The sequence below is a fragment of the Argopecten irradians genome, chromosome 7, assembly GCF_041381155.1.
Source record: "Argopecten irradians isolate NY chromosome 7, Ai_NY, whole genome shotgun sequence".
In the NCBI taxonomy this organism is placed as follows: Eukaryota; Metazoa; Mollusca; class Bivalvia; order Pectinida; family Pectinidae; genus Argopecten; species Argopecten irradians.
Genome location: NC_091140.1, coordinates 18,968,315 through 18,984,521, shown reverse-complemented (window position 1 = coordinate 18,984,521; position 16,207 = coordinate 18,968,315). Strand labels below are relative to the sequence as shown.

The 16,207-nt window shown below is 32.9% G+C and overlaps 1 pseudogene; it reads left to right on the top strand.

The window, feature by feature from the left end:
- The first annotated feature begins 196 nt into the window (after window positions 1-196).
- LOC138327061 (uncharacterized) lies at window positions 197-14,512 on the top strand (annotated as a pseudogene).
- The last annotated feature ends 1,695 nt before the right edge of the window (window positions 14,513-16,207 follow it).

Below are 16,207 nucleotides of genomic sequence, written 5' to 3'. Positions count from 1 at the left end.
ATGACTATATATATGTAATAATGATGATATTATGTATCATGTTATACATTTATGTGAACTGTATGCAGATGTATGTGATTATTCTGAAAAAAATAACTTGAATAAAAAATTGTTGAAATGAAATAGTGTATTTATTATACAGTACAGCTCACGTGGATTTTACAAAATCCACCCGCCCGCCACGGACGCCCACGCTATGCCCACCAGTGGGCATTCGTGGGCTATAGTGCCCACGCAAGGACACGGTCCGTGACGGATCGTCAGCCTACATGGGCGTCCATGCAATAGCGCGATTCGTCGCGGAATGTCAGATAGCGTGGACAGTGATCTTGCTTAAATATTTCCATATTCATCGTCTCCTCATCACGGTAAAAGGCAAAGATATTCCTCTCCCATTTAAGAGTTATCCCCCTTTCATTTGACAGCGTGTGATCTAATTTTCGCTCAGATTCTACTGTAGCAAGTCTCGGGATTCCCTACGTACATGCATTTTGTGATCATTGTGTGGAATTCATCAATGCTTCATATTCCAATATTAAAGGGTCTTACTTATAAATGTTATATCACACATCTTGCAAATATGTGGTCTACATTTAATGACATATAATAAACATCTAAAGAGTGTAGGTGTCAGATTCACAGACTACGTTTAGGAAGAGTTACACAAATTAAAGGAGATATTGTCTACATATTCTTTTGTAGAATTATTCCGAGAATATGGAGATGTTTATAAGATCTTCATTATTCATTGTTGCCATATACTTAACCATAGTTCTATGATCGTTTTAAGGAAGGATTAACAAAGCGGTCAAAATAATTATACATGGAATGGCAATTCTAATGAATCTACAAAAAATATATGTATATCATGTTTTGTAAACGTTTACTAGGCGCACTATGAAACGTGATATATATCCCCTGTTTACATTAATTGAGTATTGAATAAACTAAAACCTGGTACAAACTCAAATTGCATTTTTAAATCGTGTTGTCCACAATGGGACTGTTAGAACACAATGATTTATGAGTAATAAATATGATAATGAATTGTATGGAATAGATTTAGATTACTTTTGGCAAACAGATAAAATACACTGTAGATCGCATTTTTATCGTATAACCAAGCAAAACTTAATGGACATGTATTGACAAGATTTTATTGAACATAAAGAGTACGAACATCTTCAAACGATTCTTTTACTCATGTCTTGAATTCGAGTTTTGTTTACAATATTATTTACCAAAACCAAAATTGAAAGATAACGTTTTGAAAATGTTAATCTCTGCGCACAATCTTATCTAGAAAACGGTTGTTACCATTGTATACCTATACCACATCATTTAAGATATATGTTTTTCGTAATCTATATGATGCTGTAAATGTAATTCCTATGTTAATCTGATATCAGTAAAATTTCATCAAAAAACTTGTGTTTCGCAAATCAAGTACGTGTATGTATCAATTAATATAACGTAACAGAATTTGAGAATAATGCAAAATGCAATAAAGTCGCTTAAGCAAAAAAAAAAAGATCTTTATCAATCAATAACATATGTATACCAAGGATTTATACGTGATATCTACGACCTTGGTTATATTCTTCCGAATGTAGTACTGTCGATATTTATGTTTGTGATGTATAACTATGGGTAGTTATGACAGACCCTAGTTTCCATGGTATATACCATTTAAATGTAATCGTGTATAGATATGTATATCAGCTGATGAGTCAACATACAATGTACTCCAGTCTCCTTGTATTTGTTCCGGTTTAAACCGAGTATGAGACACACACAAAAACGGATTGTCACAATCATGTATTTATTTCATATTAAGCTTTTATCAATAATTTATAAATTCTTGCTTTCACTTACGACTGAAGAAATATACACATACTCCTGTAAAATAAAATAAATAAATGATTATCATTGCTATTCTACGTACAAGTATAATTATGGTTTATTTCTATATTGTGTATTTATTTATTTTAATGCATTAACGTACGTGTAAGGCAATTTACAATAACTATAATCGACGCATATACCTTAAAGTCAAGGATTTATGAGCGAGACATCTCTCATATATTAGTTCTTGTACTTGTCAATCAAAAGTTGTATCCGCATTTGATTGGTAGATGTCTGTCGTTAACCTGTCAGTCATGCTGTATAGGCAGTTGATTGGTCGATCGATGCGAGAGCGTAATGGTTATTTCGTCACACTCGAGTGGGCTTGCCCTGAACAGGGACAAAGATTTCTTTGCCCTGAAATATGCTGTATTGTTATATTGGCCTGATCTCCACTTTCTCGCTTTTAGGAAAATAGAGAAAAGTGAAAACAACAGTAACATATTGGTTTACCTACACGTTCATCTAAGCTACATGTAGCCTGTTAAAAATGGGGAAATTGCTAAAGCAATAAAAATTGAATTGTAACCAAACACCTGTGTCTGGATCCCCAGCTGACAGAGATCAATCAATGCCCGAGTAGTGTCCGTCTTTAATTCAAGGGGTTTACGTACCTTCGCGATAAATAGTTCAGTGTCAGTCTCAATGTAGGTACAATATATGGGTAAAAATTTCAGTACATGATTGGAAGTATATGGTTTTTTTCTGCCAGACAGAATTACATTCTGATTTAGATATGTTTTCTTGAAATGTTGGTTACAAGTGGTCTTTGGTTTTGCGAACAAAGAAGAGCTCGACGTATTAGCCTCAGATTTTTCTTTATAAAGCGTGCCAGTCGGTCAACTCAAGTCACGGGTATTTATGCAAGTTTTCTAAGATAATGCACATTTTAATTGAGCCAGTTTATAAATGATTTATTAAAATGGCACCGGACATCTTTATCAATTCAATTTGGTGATTACACCAACGTGTCAAAAGGAGCAGACCTTACCTGGCAGAAATCAGCGGATGTTCATAGGTCTTGTGTAATTATATCTTTATCGTCAACAGATTATATAAAATTAAAGATTAAATAATATATCCCGTGTGTGATTCAGCTTGTAGAATAAAGAGTTTGAAATAAACTTAGTTTCATTTAAAACATAAATCTTTTAATCAGTTTTGTAGCTCTAGACTTCCTTTGGCAAAAAAGTCCTATATCTTTTGAACAGTGATTAATGATAGTTGTCATTAACAGACAGATTTGACATTCGTTTTGGTGTATTCACAAAATGATATGTCACACAGCAAAATTCTCAGCAATGTAAAACTAAAGTTTCATGACGAATGTACATGTAGCCCGGAGTATAGATTTCTATCTTCAGGTGGATTTTACGTTATTTTGTTTTTTGGTTTATTTTCACAGGACTTAATTCAGGTTATTACTATATGAGATCTGGTGGACCTGTACATACCTGAGCCAAAATGTTAGTTACAGTTAAAACTGCCAGCGTGGTTTGGGTAGGGATAAAGGTAGTCTTAATTGGCAACATATACCGTACATATATAGTAACAATAATTGCATACATTTCAAATAAAATAATTACACACTAACAACACTTGCATACATTTCAAATAAAATAATTAAAAGTAAAATTTTATAAAATAGGTAAGTTTACAATTATTATTTTATTTTGTTTAAAACACAACCACCTAGGGTAGTATAGTACACTTATTTTACTAGTTATATTATACAGGTACAGATTCTGGCACAACATGATATCAATTTAACTGAATGTTATAAACCGGTCCCCTGAGGATAATATATAAATAACACGGTATACCTACATGTTGTGACGCTTGACTGGTCATCATATCGGGTAATTATATATAAGGTGTCAATTCAATTCAATTCATTTGGTGTTGGGTTGGGGTATGTTTGCACTTTTTTCTAAGTGTTCTAATTTATATTTAAATTTTGAAATCTTGTTACGTTTATTTGACACGTATGTTTCTAGCATCTTGCATTATGCTTGCGAGGTGTGGGGATCATCGAAAGGGTGTGATATAGAAAAAAATTCACTTATCATTTTGTAAGAAGATCCTATAAAAGTTAAGAGATCAACTTGTAACGCCATGGTATATTTTGAATTAGGCCGGTATCCATTAGAATGTTTAAGGAAGTACAGAATGATAAAGTATTGGCTTAAATTAATGGTCTCAAATAACTGTATTTTGAATTCCGCTCTTTTATATTGAAGTAATAGCAACACTGGTATATTATATAATACACATCTTGATTTCAATGTATAGCACAATTGTAACTTGTCTATGATATTGTACTAATTACTATGTGATTGTATATATATGTATATGTGCGTATTTTGCACAATTCCAATAAGTTGTAAACTTAAGGAAAATAAAGAACTGAATTGAATTGACCCCAGGGAATGACTGGAATGAGGATGGGAAGGCCCTGGTGGCCATGACAACATACCTATGTGCCTTTAGATAGTTAGAGTTACAATTATCAGAGATTTAGATAGATTATTACACAACTATACAGTACCTGTTTCCCCATCAGTATGTTCATGTCTATAGATGCATTGGGTATTCATATAGCTGAGTGATGATATGAAGTGCATAATGAAAATAAATAAAACAAGTAATTATTTCGTGTTGACAGTACTAAAACAGATTGACGATTAAAATATTTCTGACAACATGAATTTAGACACTCCACAAAATTTAAATGCTATAATTATCTGCAGCTTTTGTGTGATTTCAATGTTGATCTAATGCTGATGGGTATACCACCCAAAATTACATTATAAAGAATAAAAATGCAAAATATTAATCGTTTTTTAAAGCGTATGATCAAGGATTTGCAAGTCCTTGGTATGATTGAATATTAAATGTCTACAATTAATATGAATGTCAAACTATATGTTTAAACAGATATTAAGTTCCTGCTTTAAATATCGCCAAAGACAAGAACGTAGATGACTTATAAAACTGTGCATGAAATAAACTCATCAAAATATATTTAGAGGTGAACATGATCTGTAACCCCACCCATGCGCCGTCCCCAGCTAAGATAGCAATCCCCCGCCACGATCCCGTCTCTCTCTAACGTAGCGCATGTACGAGAAGGAATTGGGCCTCCCGTTGGTAGACGATGGTTTTCCTTTGATATCCGCTGGCGCAACCTTTGATATAACTTCAGCGGCGTAGCTAGGTTTGGAAGGGCCTGCATGCCAGGGGTGCAGGATCAAAATCGGCAGCTTCAGTACCGAAATACCGTCTCTGAAGTGCTCGATTTTTAAAGAATCAGCCGTTCACGATGATTTGGGGAATAACAGATTTGACGTCATAAGTACAACTATACACAAAAGGGGGTGATGTAGGACTACGTGAATTTTACAAATATTTTTACAGTTATGATGACGATAGGACGGAATCGGGGTGCGCAGGAGGTGCGTACCTCTGACTTAGAGGCGCTGAGGCGGCATTGGGGGGAGCTCGAAGCGAGAAAATAGCCGACGGTAGTTGTTTATATTTTTTCAATGCGATCATAGACATAGATATTGAGATGAAAATTAAAAAAACCCACTTTTTGCATGTAGAGTGGTTTCCATTCTACCGATGAGATGTGTTGATTGAAGTAAAGGATGCACGATTCGTTCAAGCTAAGCCACATAAGTTATAAGTTATGCGAGTAGGGGCGTGGAGTGATTTGTTTACATTTTTCGCTGTCAAAATACGGAGTATGCGGTGATTTTACGTACTTTAAAATTCCAGAACCAGACCAATTAATATTTTCATTAACATTTGCTATTAGAAGGAAAATTTCTCTATGACTTGTAAAATGGTTAAAATTTGGCAAAAATTACCCTACGTTAGCGAGGGGCGGGATGGGGGGGGGGGGATACCCTATTTTAGCTGGGGAAGGCGCATGGGTGGGCCCCGCGGGGTTACGTTATGTATATATCCGTTAGGCCTATATTAATCTGCAGAATGATCTCCTCACCTAAAATTAATTTGGATGAATTTAATTTCCATATACATGATTTATAAATCATCTATGTCCCTGTTTTGGCGATATTTAAACCAGAGAATGCTTTATTTCTTTCAAGCATATAGTTCCACATTGATATTGTAGACAAATAATATTCAATCATAAGCTTTGAAATAAATTTTAATTCACATATTTTATTTATTGATCGACATTATATCTACATTGAAATCACGCTAAAGTTGCAGACAATGTGTCATAATTCATGCTGTCAGAAACATTTTAACTGTCAATCTGTTTTAATGCTTTTACACACAGAATATTAAATTACTGGTTTTTATTTTATTCCAGTTTTATATTTTACATTTCTGAATCGTATCATTACATAATTATGTATATACCCAATGCATAGACGTTAACGTACAGACACAGATGGGGATACAGGTATATAGTTGTGTTATAATTGCACCTTATATTTAGATAGTGTACCTGTAACTATCTACAGAAACACACCTGTAGGTCCGAAGACACGCCGACAAGGCCTCCGCGACCCAAGCGACCCTCAAGTGTTGATGATGAACACAATACCAATGTAAATAGTAATCAAATTAGAATTTTAGTTCTTAACGTTTGCGGGATTCAAAGAAGAATTCAATATCCAGAATTTTTGGAATTGGTTGAAAATTTTGATTTTTTATGTCTGTCTGAGACAAAAACAGACGATGTTTTCTTGAAATACCAGGCTTTTATAATGTTATGAAAATCGCTTTGAATGTAAGCGGATAAAATCAGGAGGCATAATTCAAGCTTAAAACGTGAGTTTGAAAACCATATTAACCCTGTAGCCGCCCAGTGATAGTAAATATGTCAGTTGGTTTAAAGTTGATGAAAATGTATGTGAATATGATGATGGGTTACTTATCGGTGTTGTTTATATACCTCCTGAGGGTTCAACTTATTGTATAGGAGACCCATACTCTGAAAATGAAAATGAATACATCAATATATTTACATATGCCCCTATGTAATCAACGGGAGGGGAGTTGCGTTCAAATTAGCGTAAACGCAATGACGTATGAATACAAACGCAGTGCAGGTTCGGACTACTTCTAGTTCACGCTTCGATAAGATTTTGCGTCATAAGTTGACGGATTTTAAAATAACAATAAAGAGTTTTTATTAGATCCAATTAAATATGTATTTGACATCAAAACAAAACATGTGTTCAAGCATTGTAACGGTAATAAACTACAAAATGAATCGCTGTTCGGGGCTACAACCGGGGGGCTTTCCTCATGAATGTTCGGGGAATCCCATAGTTACGTCAGATGTACATGTGTGTACGGTCACTCATCTCACCTAAATATACAGAACATCTGATTGTCGGTGAATAATTCTGGGAGCGTCTAAGCGAACAATTGGTTAACAGATCATATACAGGTTTCCAGAAAAAAAAACCCATTACAGGTAGCCTATCCGAAACAGTATCATCAGCTTAAATGGCCCCGTCTTTGCATTCAAAATAGGCCTACACACACGCAAACACTTGTCTATCCTCCGTACAATAAAATAAAAGTCATGACTGCGAAGAATTTAGTGTATATCGCGTTCTTAAACCGATACATACATGACAAACATTCAGCAGCTCAACGGTCATACCATCAATAGGCTTTATCACAGTCACTTTCCTCGGTTGAAAATCAAATATGGCGGCTCGCTTCACTTCGAACCGCATCACTACCCTGACAACGCTACATACCGGTAGTCGTTCCGCCTTGGTTATCTCAATTTTTATTCGAAATGGACATTATTAATATACATTATCAAATTGAAAAAAAAATATGTTGAAAATAATTGAAAAGTGTCATTGTTGTATTTCAAACCAAACTACAGCTATAACATTCAACAATCGGAACTATATCTTCGGTCATCCTGACTACCGTAGTTACCCAACTTAGCAACCATCACCGTTTTAAATTGTACGTAAAGGTAGATTTATTTATGTAAATATATAGATTGAACAGTGTTTTGATTGCGTTAAAGGTGGTATGAACGCAATGGGATACAGGCATATTCTACATGTAGCGCTAACGCGCTACATTGAATATGTCTGTATCCCATTGCGTTCATACAACCTTTAACGCAATCAAAACACTGTTCAATCTCTATTTAACGCGCCATAGCTCGCATGTATGTTTACTTGGAGATTTTAATTCTAGAACAGCTAATTGTCTAGACTTCGTTGATAACAGTGAAATAGATGAAAGTGGCGAGCTGGCTAACGAAATCCTTCGAGCAAATTTTGACATCAATATTTTTGATGGGAATATTGTAACCAAATACAGAACTAGTAAAGATAAGAGTAAAAATAACTTAGGAAACCGTCTACTTGGATTATGTTAATTTAATGAGTTGTTTATTTGTAATGGACGAGTTGGTAGTGATAAAAATATTGGTAAGTTTACATGCAAAAACTCAAGTGTAGTTGATTATGTTATATGCTGGTCAGATCTATTTGAATGCATTGACGATTTTGAAGTATTAGATTTTAGCTTATTATACTCTGATGCCCATTGCCCATTAGACATTGTAATCCATGGCACGAAACACATTATTAGATTTTTGAAGTATTAGATTTTAGCTTATTATACTCTGATGCCCATTGCCCATTAGCCATTGTAATCCATGGCACGAAACACATCGATGTCTCAGTGAATGAAGGCAATCCGAATGTTTTTGAATGTATTAATAAGTGGGATAGTATGAAAACTAGAGAATTCACGGATAATATTGATATCCTGCATATAGACGACATTATACGTACTATTGATTATGCCGGAAATGATTATAATTTAGATGTCAACAGTGTAGTAACGGAATGTACTAATTTACTACTAAATGCTGCAAAATCAACCCTAGGTACAAGGAAAATCTTTACTAATAATGACCAATCTAATAATAAAGTAAATATAAATCCCTGGTTTAATAGGGAGTGTAGCTGTAATATGTATTGTCTAGCTTGCAAGGTCGAATCAACCGGGCTCATAGAGGACTAAAAAGTGACGTCATTGGAATGTTCAGGATCAAATCGCCAAATTTAGAAATGGTAATCAGAATAAAGAAATTAAACGTTTATTTACTCACATCGCAATAATTTCCTATCGCAACTGTTCCAGGAAATTCTTATTACCTGGTATCGAGTTCTATGCCTGATTAATCTCGATATTAGTGCTGAAAATATCTGGTTTATTGATATTGTTCCGCTACTTTGTTGAGTTTGAATTCGCAAATTCGAAGGGCGTCAGAACGCTTGTTTTCAACCGGAATCAACACTGTAGTGATAAAGACCTTCAAAGTGATTTTTTGCATCGGGGGGAACAGGGACATAAAAAGTTGATTTTCTCAAAAAGTAAGAAAAATAAAATACATTAATTTTGCTAGAACACTAAAAAAATAATTCTGATTTCGGAACAGCTGGAATTATGAAGATAACTCTAACAGTATTTTTATTATTATTAGTATATATTATGTAAGTTGATAAGTTAATTATCATAGCATAGCAAAAAAGAATTATCGTCGTCATAAAAACCAATACAGACGTCATAGAAATGATTACTTCTTAAGTAAATACAAAACTTCTGAAAAAAACCTATAGAAAAACTATGAAAAAATGTATATATAAATATAGACGGCATATGAGGTTAAAATTTAATGATATGAAAAGTAGTAATCCTAAAGATTATGTGAAACTGTTTAATAATTGTATAAAGAAAACATCAAAAACGCAGATTCCATTAGAAACAATGTTTAACTATTTTAAAGAATGCAATGCTGCTGAAAAGGACGCTGAAAATGTTCATGTCTTAATTGAGTTTAATGATAACCAGATTAACCATGAAATAAATAACTATATAACTAGAGATGAAGTTGAAAGAACTATCAAGTTTCTTAAATCTAATAAAGCATGTGCTGACGATAAGATTTTAAATTGATATATTAGATATTCAGCTCCAAAAATGTTAGATCCTTATGTCAAATTATTTAATTTTATTTTTGATAGTGGTAAAATACCGGAACAATGGTTAGAGGGTTGTATAATTCCAATATATAAAAATAAAGGTGCAGTTAATAATCCTAAACACTTTAGACCAATCACAATTGTTAGTTGCCTTGGAAAATTGTTTATAATTACATGTATATTGAATGAAAGACCCCAAAGGTACTCCGAACAATATAATGTTATATAGGAAAGTCAAGCTGGCTTCCGAAAGAAATACTCGACGTTGGATAATATTTACGTTTTCTACTCTCTAATTTTTCTTACAAATATGTTGAAAAAGAAGCTATTTTGCGTTTTTATTGACTTCGAGAAGGCTTTCGATAAAATATGGAGAAAATGTTTGTGGAATAAACTATTAATTAATAATGTGAATGGTAAAATGTACACGGTCATATATAATACGTATCAAGGAATTAAATCTAAAATTAACTTCAATGGTCGTCAATCAGGGTTTTTTCCATGCGATATTGGATTGAGACAAGGGGAAAATTTATCCCCCTTTTTATTTAGTTTGTATCTTAATGATATAGAAGATTTTTAATATTAAAGGCATTGAATGTCTAAGCAATAAATTTGAAATGGATCTTCGTATGTATATAAAGCTTTTCGTTCTATTGTATGCAGATGACACAATTCTATTTTCCAATAATCCTACTGATCTTCAAAATCAGCTTGATTTATTTAGTGAATACTGTATTCGCTGGAAATTAAGAGTGAATAGTGATAAAACCAAATGTATGGTGTTTTCAAAAGGAAGATTTGTTAATAGACATGTTTTCAGATTTGATAATAACATAATAGAATGTGTTAATAAATTTAACTATTTAGAAACAGTATTTTCAAAGACATCTTCATTTAATGATGCAAAGAGTCAGAATATTAAAAAAGCATCGATTGCTATGTATGATATCGTGAGAAAAGGCAGAAAATTGAATTTATCGGTTAGATGTATTTTTGAACTATTTGAAAAAATAGTTAAACCAGTTTTGTTATACGGTTGTGAGATATGGAGTTTTACAAATGTACAAACAATTGAGCGTTTTTATTTAAAATTTTGTAAACTGCTATTGGGTTTGAAAAAAAAGTACACCAAGTTACATGGTATATGGCGAACTGGGTACTAGACCACTTATAATTGACATTAAAATAAAGATGATTAATTATTGGTCAAATATGATTCTATCTAAAAAAAATAAATTAAATGTTGTGGTGTATAGTATGTTATATCATGTTTTTGTAAATGAAAACAGAGTAGTTCCATAGTTAATTTTTGTACAAAATATTTTAAACGAATGTGGTCTGATGTATATATGGCACTCTCAGTTCTAACACAATTTGGAGACAATAGCAAGACCGTGCGATCGCTTTTTATTTTTAATCGATATACATATGTACGGTGTCTTCTCACTTAGCCAACATACTGAGTTTTGAGGTATACAGGTAAGGTATTTTATTGGCCAGGTGAGACTAGGTGTGAAAGATAGAACAATAGCAGATAATTAAGGTAAGGTTATAGACTGTTTCATATTTCGTATTAGAAACGGCAGAGACAATGATGGTGCTTCCAATGATTTCACTTTCTGTGGTCATAATGGTATGAGTGTGCTTGGTTATTTACTGATGCCTTTTTCATTATTTCCAATTGTAAAATCTTTTATTGTTTGCAATTTTACAGAATATTCAGATCATGCTCCTCTACACGTGCAACTTTTTACTGAAAATATTAGTATATTAAATAACTCGACAAAAGAAGATGAAGTGAATCGTAATAGGAAACCTAATTTCAGGTGGAATGATAATTTCAAATATCAGTTCATAGAATCTTTAAACGTCAACTTTGTTTAGCTTAAAGAACATGTCCTAATTAGTGGAAATTTAAACCAGGATTCTATTGATGTAAGTGTCAATCGATTCACCGTTGAATTACAAAATATTATGGAGCCTTTCTTAAGAAACATGTATCTACTGATTTTTGTAATAAAGACGGGGCGGGCCGAGCTCAGTATCAAAATAGTCAATCTACTGAAGACCAGCCATGGTTTAACGATGAAATTAAATGTTTACGTAGGCAATATTTAAGTGCTCTTAGCATCTGTAACAAAAATAAAAATGCAGTGACGCACGCTGAGTTGATTGCTAAGAAAGGCGTTATGAAATCATTGAAAAAAGAACAAAAGACAATACATGTTGCACGAGGGTGATAGGTTAGAATATCTTCGTAAGCATAACCCAAACTATTTTTACAAAAAATTCAGTAAAAACAAAAATTATAACTCGCCCCAAATTTCAATTAATCATTTGTTTGACCATTTTAATAATGTAGCTAACAATGGAGTTAACTCCGCTTCTACAATCGAGAACGAGGCTGTAGTTGATGAGGCGGTAATTTTTGGGGATTTTTCTATTAATGAAATACAATCTGTAATTAATAATCTTAAACGCGGTAAATCACACGGTCTGGACTGTTTAATAAATGAATGTTTTATCGAAGGTCAAGTGTTTTTATTGCCTATGTTGTATACATGATTTAATAACATTTTAAACTCTGGTTGTTTTCCGTCTGAATGGTCTACTGCAATTATTGTACCTGTTCATAAGAAAGGGAGTCGAACTGACCCTAACAATTATAGGGGCATTAGCCTAATCAGCTGTTTATGTAAATTGTTTACCTCAATTCTTAATGAAAGATTATTAGATGTATGTAACAGGCATGATATTTTAACGGACGCTCAATTCGGATTCAGACCTGGGGTTAGTACAATTGACGCTATTTTCGCTTTACAAACTATAATTGCAAAAACTTTGTCTAAAAGAAAACGTCTTTATTGTTGTTTTGTAGATTTTCGTGAAGCTTTTGACTATGTAGATAGAGCAGGTCTCTGGTACAAGCTGTCCAAATTAGGTATTCGTGGAAAGTTTTTGGCAACGGTCAAATCTCTTTATACATCGGTTAAATCTTGTGTTTTAGTAAATGGAAGCTGTTCAATATTTTTCTCTAATAACGTAGGTTTACTGCAAGGGGAAATTTTGCCCCCCTGCTTTTTTCTTTGTTTATAAACGATTTTGAGAATAGCTTTATTGAAAATGGTGCTCCTAGCTACGAGTTTGGAGAATTGAGTTTATTCCTTCTTCTATACGCTGACGATCTGGTATTGTTTTCTGAATCGGTTGAAGGGTTGCAAGGGCTTTTAAACAGTTTGAATACATATGCAGATAAATGGAAACTAACAGTAAATACAGAAAAAAACTAAGATTGTCGTTTTTCGTAATGGCGGTATAGTTAAAGCAAACGAAATTTGGAGTTTTAATGGGGAAAAGCTTTATGTAGTTGATCAATTTTGTTATTTAGGCGCTCTCTTCCGATTCAATAATAAACTTAGTTTTATGTCTAAACATGTGGCTGAACAGGGACGTAAAGCTCCATTTGCTCTTCGCTCCAAATGTAATAACATGAGTTTGAATATCAAAACTATGTTGCACCTTTTCGATTCATATGTTTGTAGTGTTCTTTTCTATGGCTGTGAAATATGGGGAATTAATAAATCGGTTGAGGTAGAAAAAATTCATTTGGAAGTTTGCAAAAATTTACTTGGTGTAAAGAAATCCACATGTAACGCTATGGTATACATTGAACTTGGTCGTCAGCCACTGGCTAATGCACAACTGTATAGAATGTTAAAATATTGGTTTAGATTATTAAAATCAGACAATGGTATCTTATCTGAGGTATATAACTTTCTTTACATGGAAACGGAGAAGAAACATCCTAAGCAAAATTGGTTAGTATTTCTAAAGCGTAAATTATTTGAGCTAGGTTTTGGTTATGTTTGGTCGAGACAGACTTCCAGCGATATCTATCTTTTGCCTCTAATTAAACAGAGAATTGAAGATCAGGCCAATCAAAATTTATTTAATTTGATACAAGTCTCAAGTAAATGTGATCTTTATAGGCATATGGTTGATAAAGTGACTTTGCAATTCTATTTGACTAAATCATTACCAAATCAACGAAGAATTATGATTACGAAATTTCGTCTTTCTGTGCATAATTTAGCTGTAGAATCCGGGAGATACAGGAATGTAGAAAGGTGTTACAGATATTGTCAATATTGTAATTTATTATATGTTGAAGATGAATATCATTTTCTTCTTGTCTGTCACTTTTATTCTGGTATTAGGATGAAATATATAAAGAAATATTATTGGCACAAGCCATCCGTAATGTTATCGAATTATTAAACTCAAAGAGTCAGAAAGAATTGAATTTGTTGGGAAGATTTATAGTAGAAGCCCATAAACGTAGAATTGTGTAATTACATTATAACTGAAATGTTTTTGTCTTCTAAGTGCTTCTCTCTATCCGATATTTTCGTGTCATTCAATCAGTCCGTTCGTCCGCATGTTCCTTTTTTGTCATTTGTACAGGTGTAATTTTAGTACATATAACTCCATATTGTAACTTAAGGTGCAATATCTAATTCAAAGTGTTATATATTGGTTATTCTGTTTACATTGTATGTATTTAATTCGTATGATTACTTTTTTTGGAAAATACGCACCGCTTTAGTATTTTGTCAAATGTATTCTTTATAATTTGTGTTATTGTGTAAATGTATATGCTTGTTTGTAGCCGATAGGCCAAATGGCCTAAGGTAATAAAAGAATTGAACTGAATTGATACTGAAATACCATGTTACAAATTGGTTATTTTCCAGAGTCATGGGCCCAAGGTGTCATAATTCCTCTGCATAAAAAGGGGGATATTAATAATGTTAACAATTATAGAGGTAGAACATTAATTAGTCATTTAGCTAAATTATTTACGTCCTTGTTAAATAAGCGCTTGTTAAAGTGGAATGCTCGTGAAGATATTGTCACCGATGCACTATTTGGTTTTAAGCCTGGGTTTGGTACTAGTGATGCTATCTTTGCGTTGCAAAGTTTAATTATTAATTCTATAGAGCAAAACAAACGACTATATTGTGCTTTTTTTGATTACAGTAAGGCTTTTGATAGTATTAATCATCGATATTTATGGCATAAACTTTGGAAAAGTGGTATTAGAGGGCGATTACTTAATGTAATTTCATCAATTTATGATAATGTACGTTCATGCGTGAAACTTAATGGTAAATTATATATCCGCCATGTTCGATTTGCATGTCGGTTTATTACAAGGGGAATCTTTGTCTCCCATGCTATATTCTTTATTTGTAAATGATATGGAAAGTGAATTTATAAACTCGGATTGTCAAAGTTACCCCTTACAGTTACTTAATCTTTTTATGCTAATGTATGCAGATGATACAGTCTTATTTTCCGAAGACTCTACTGACCTCCAGCATATATGCTCAACTGTCTACAGACTTACACGGTTAAATGGAATTTAAAAGTAAACACAGATAAAACAAAAATTGTTATATTTAGGAAAAGGAGAAGAATATTACCTGGTGAAAAATGGACTTTCAATGATAAATGTATAGAAATTGTTGATAAGTTTTGTTACCTGGGTTTGGTTTTTAATTTTAATGGAAGATTTGCTGTAGCACAAGATACATTAGCGTCTCAAGGCAGGAAAGCATACTTTCAATTAAAAAGAAAAATGAAAAACTTTAGTCTTAACACAGAAACAAAAATATCCTTATTTGATACATATGTTACATGCATATTAAATTATGGTTGTGAAGTGTGGAGGCAAGATGTTTCGCCCCAAGTTGAAAAAATTCACCTCCTTTTCCTTAAAGACATACTTAATGTTAGAAAAACAGTCAATACATCTATGGTGTTTTTCGAAACGGGTAGATATTCATTGTATGTTCAACGTAAGACAGCTGTTATGAAATATTGGTTAAAACTATTGAAAACAAACAATTGCATTCTGAAATCTTGTTATGATGCACTAGTCGAATTGAATAGCAGAAAACCTAATTGTAAAACGAATTGGGTCTATCATATTAAGCACGAACTTTGTAGTTTGGGATTTGGATATGTTTGGAAAAATCAATGTGTTTTAAATGAAAATCATTTTTTGCAAATATACCACCAACGTATTAATGATGTTTTTGTTCAAGAATTATATAGTGCGTTTGATGTATCTCCTAAATGTTATTTGTATAAACATATTGTTGATAATTTTTGTACACAGTTCTATTTAATTAAGCCTGTAAATCATAAATTCAAGAAGTTTTTAAGCCAATTCCGTATGCAATGTCACAGTCTTAATATCGAATCCGGACGTTATAATAATA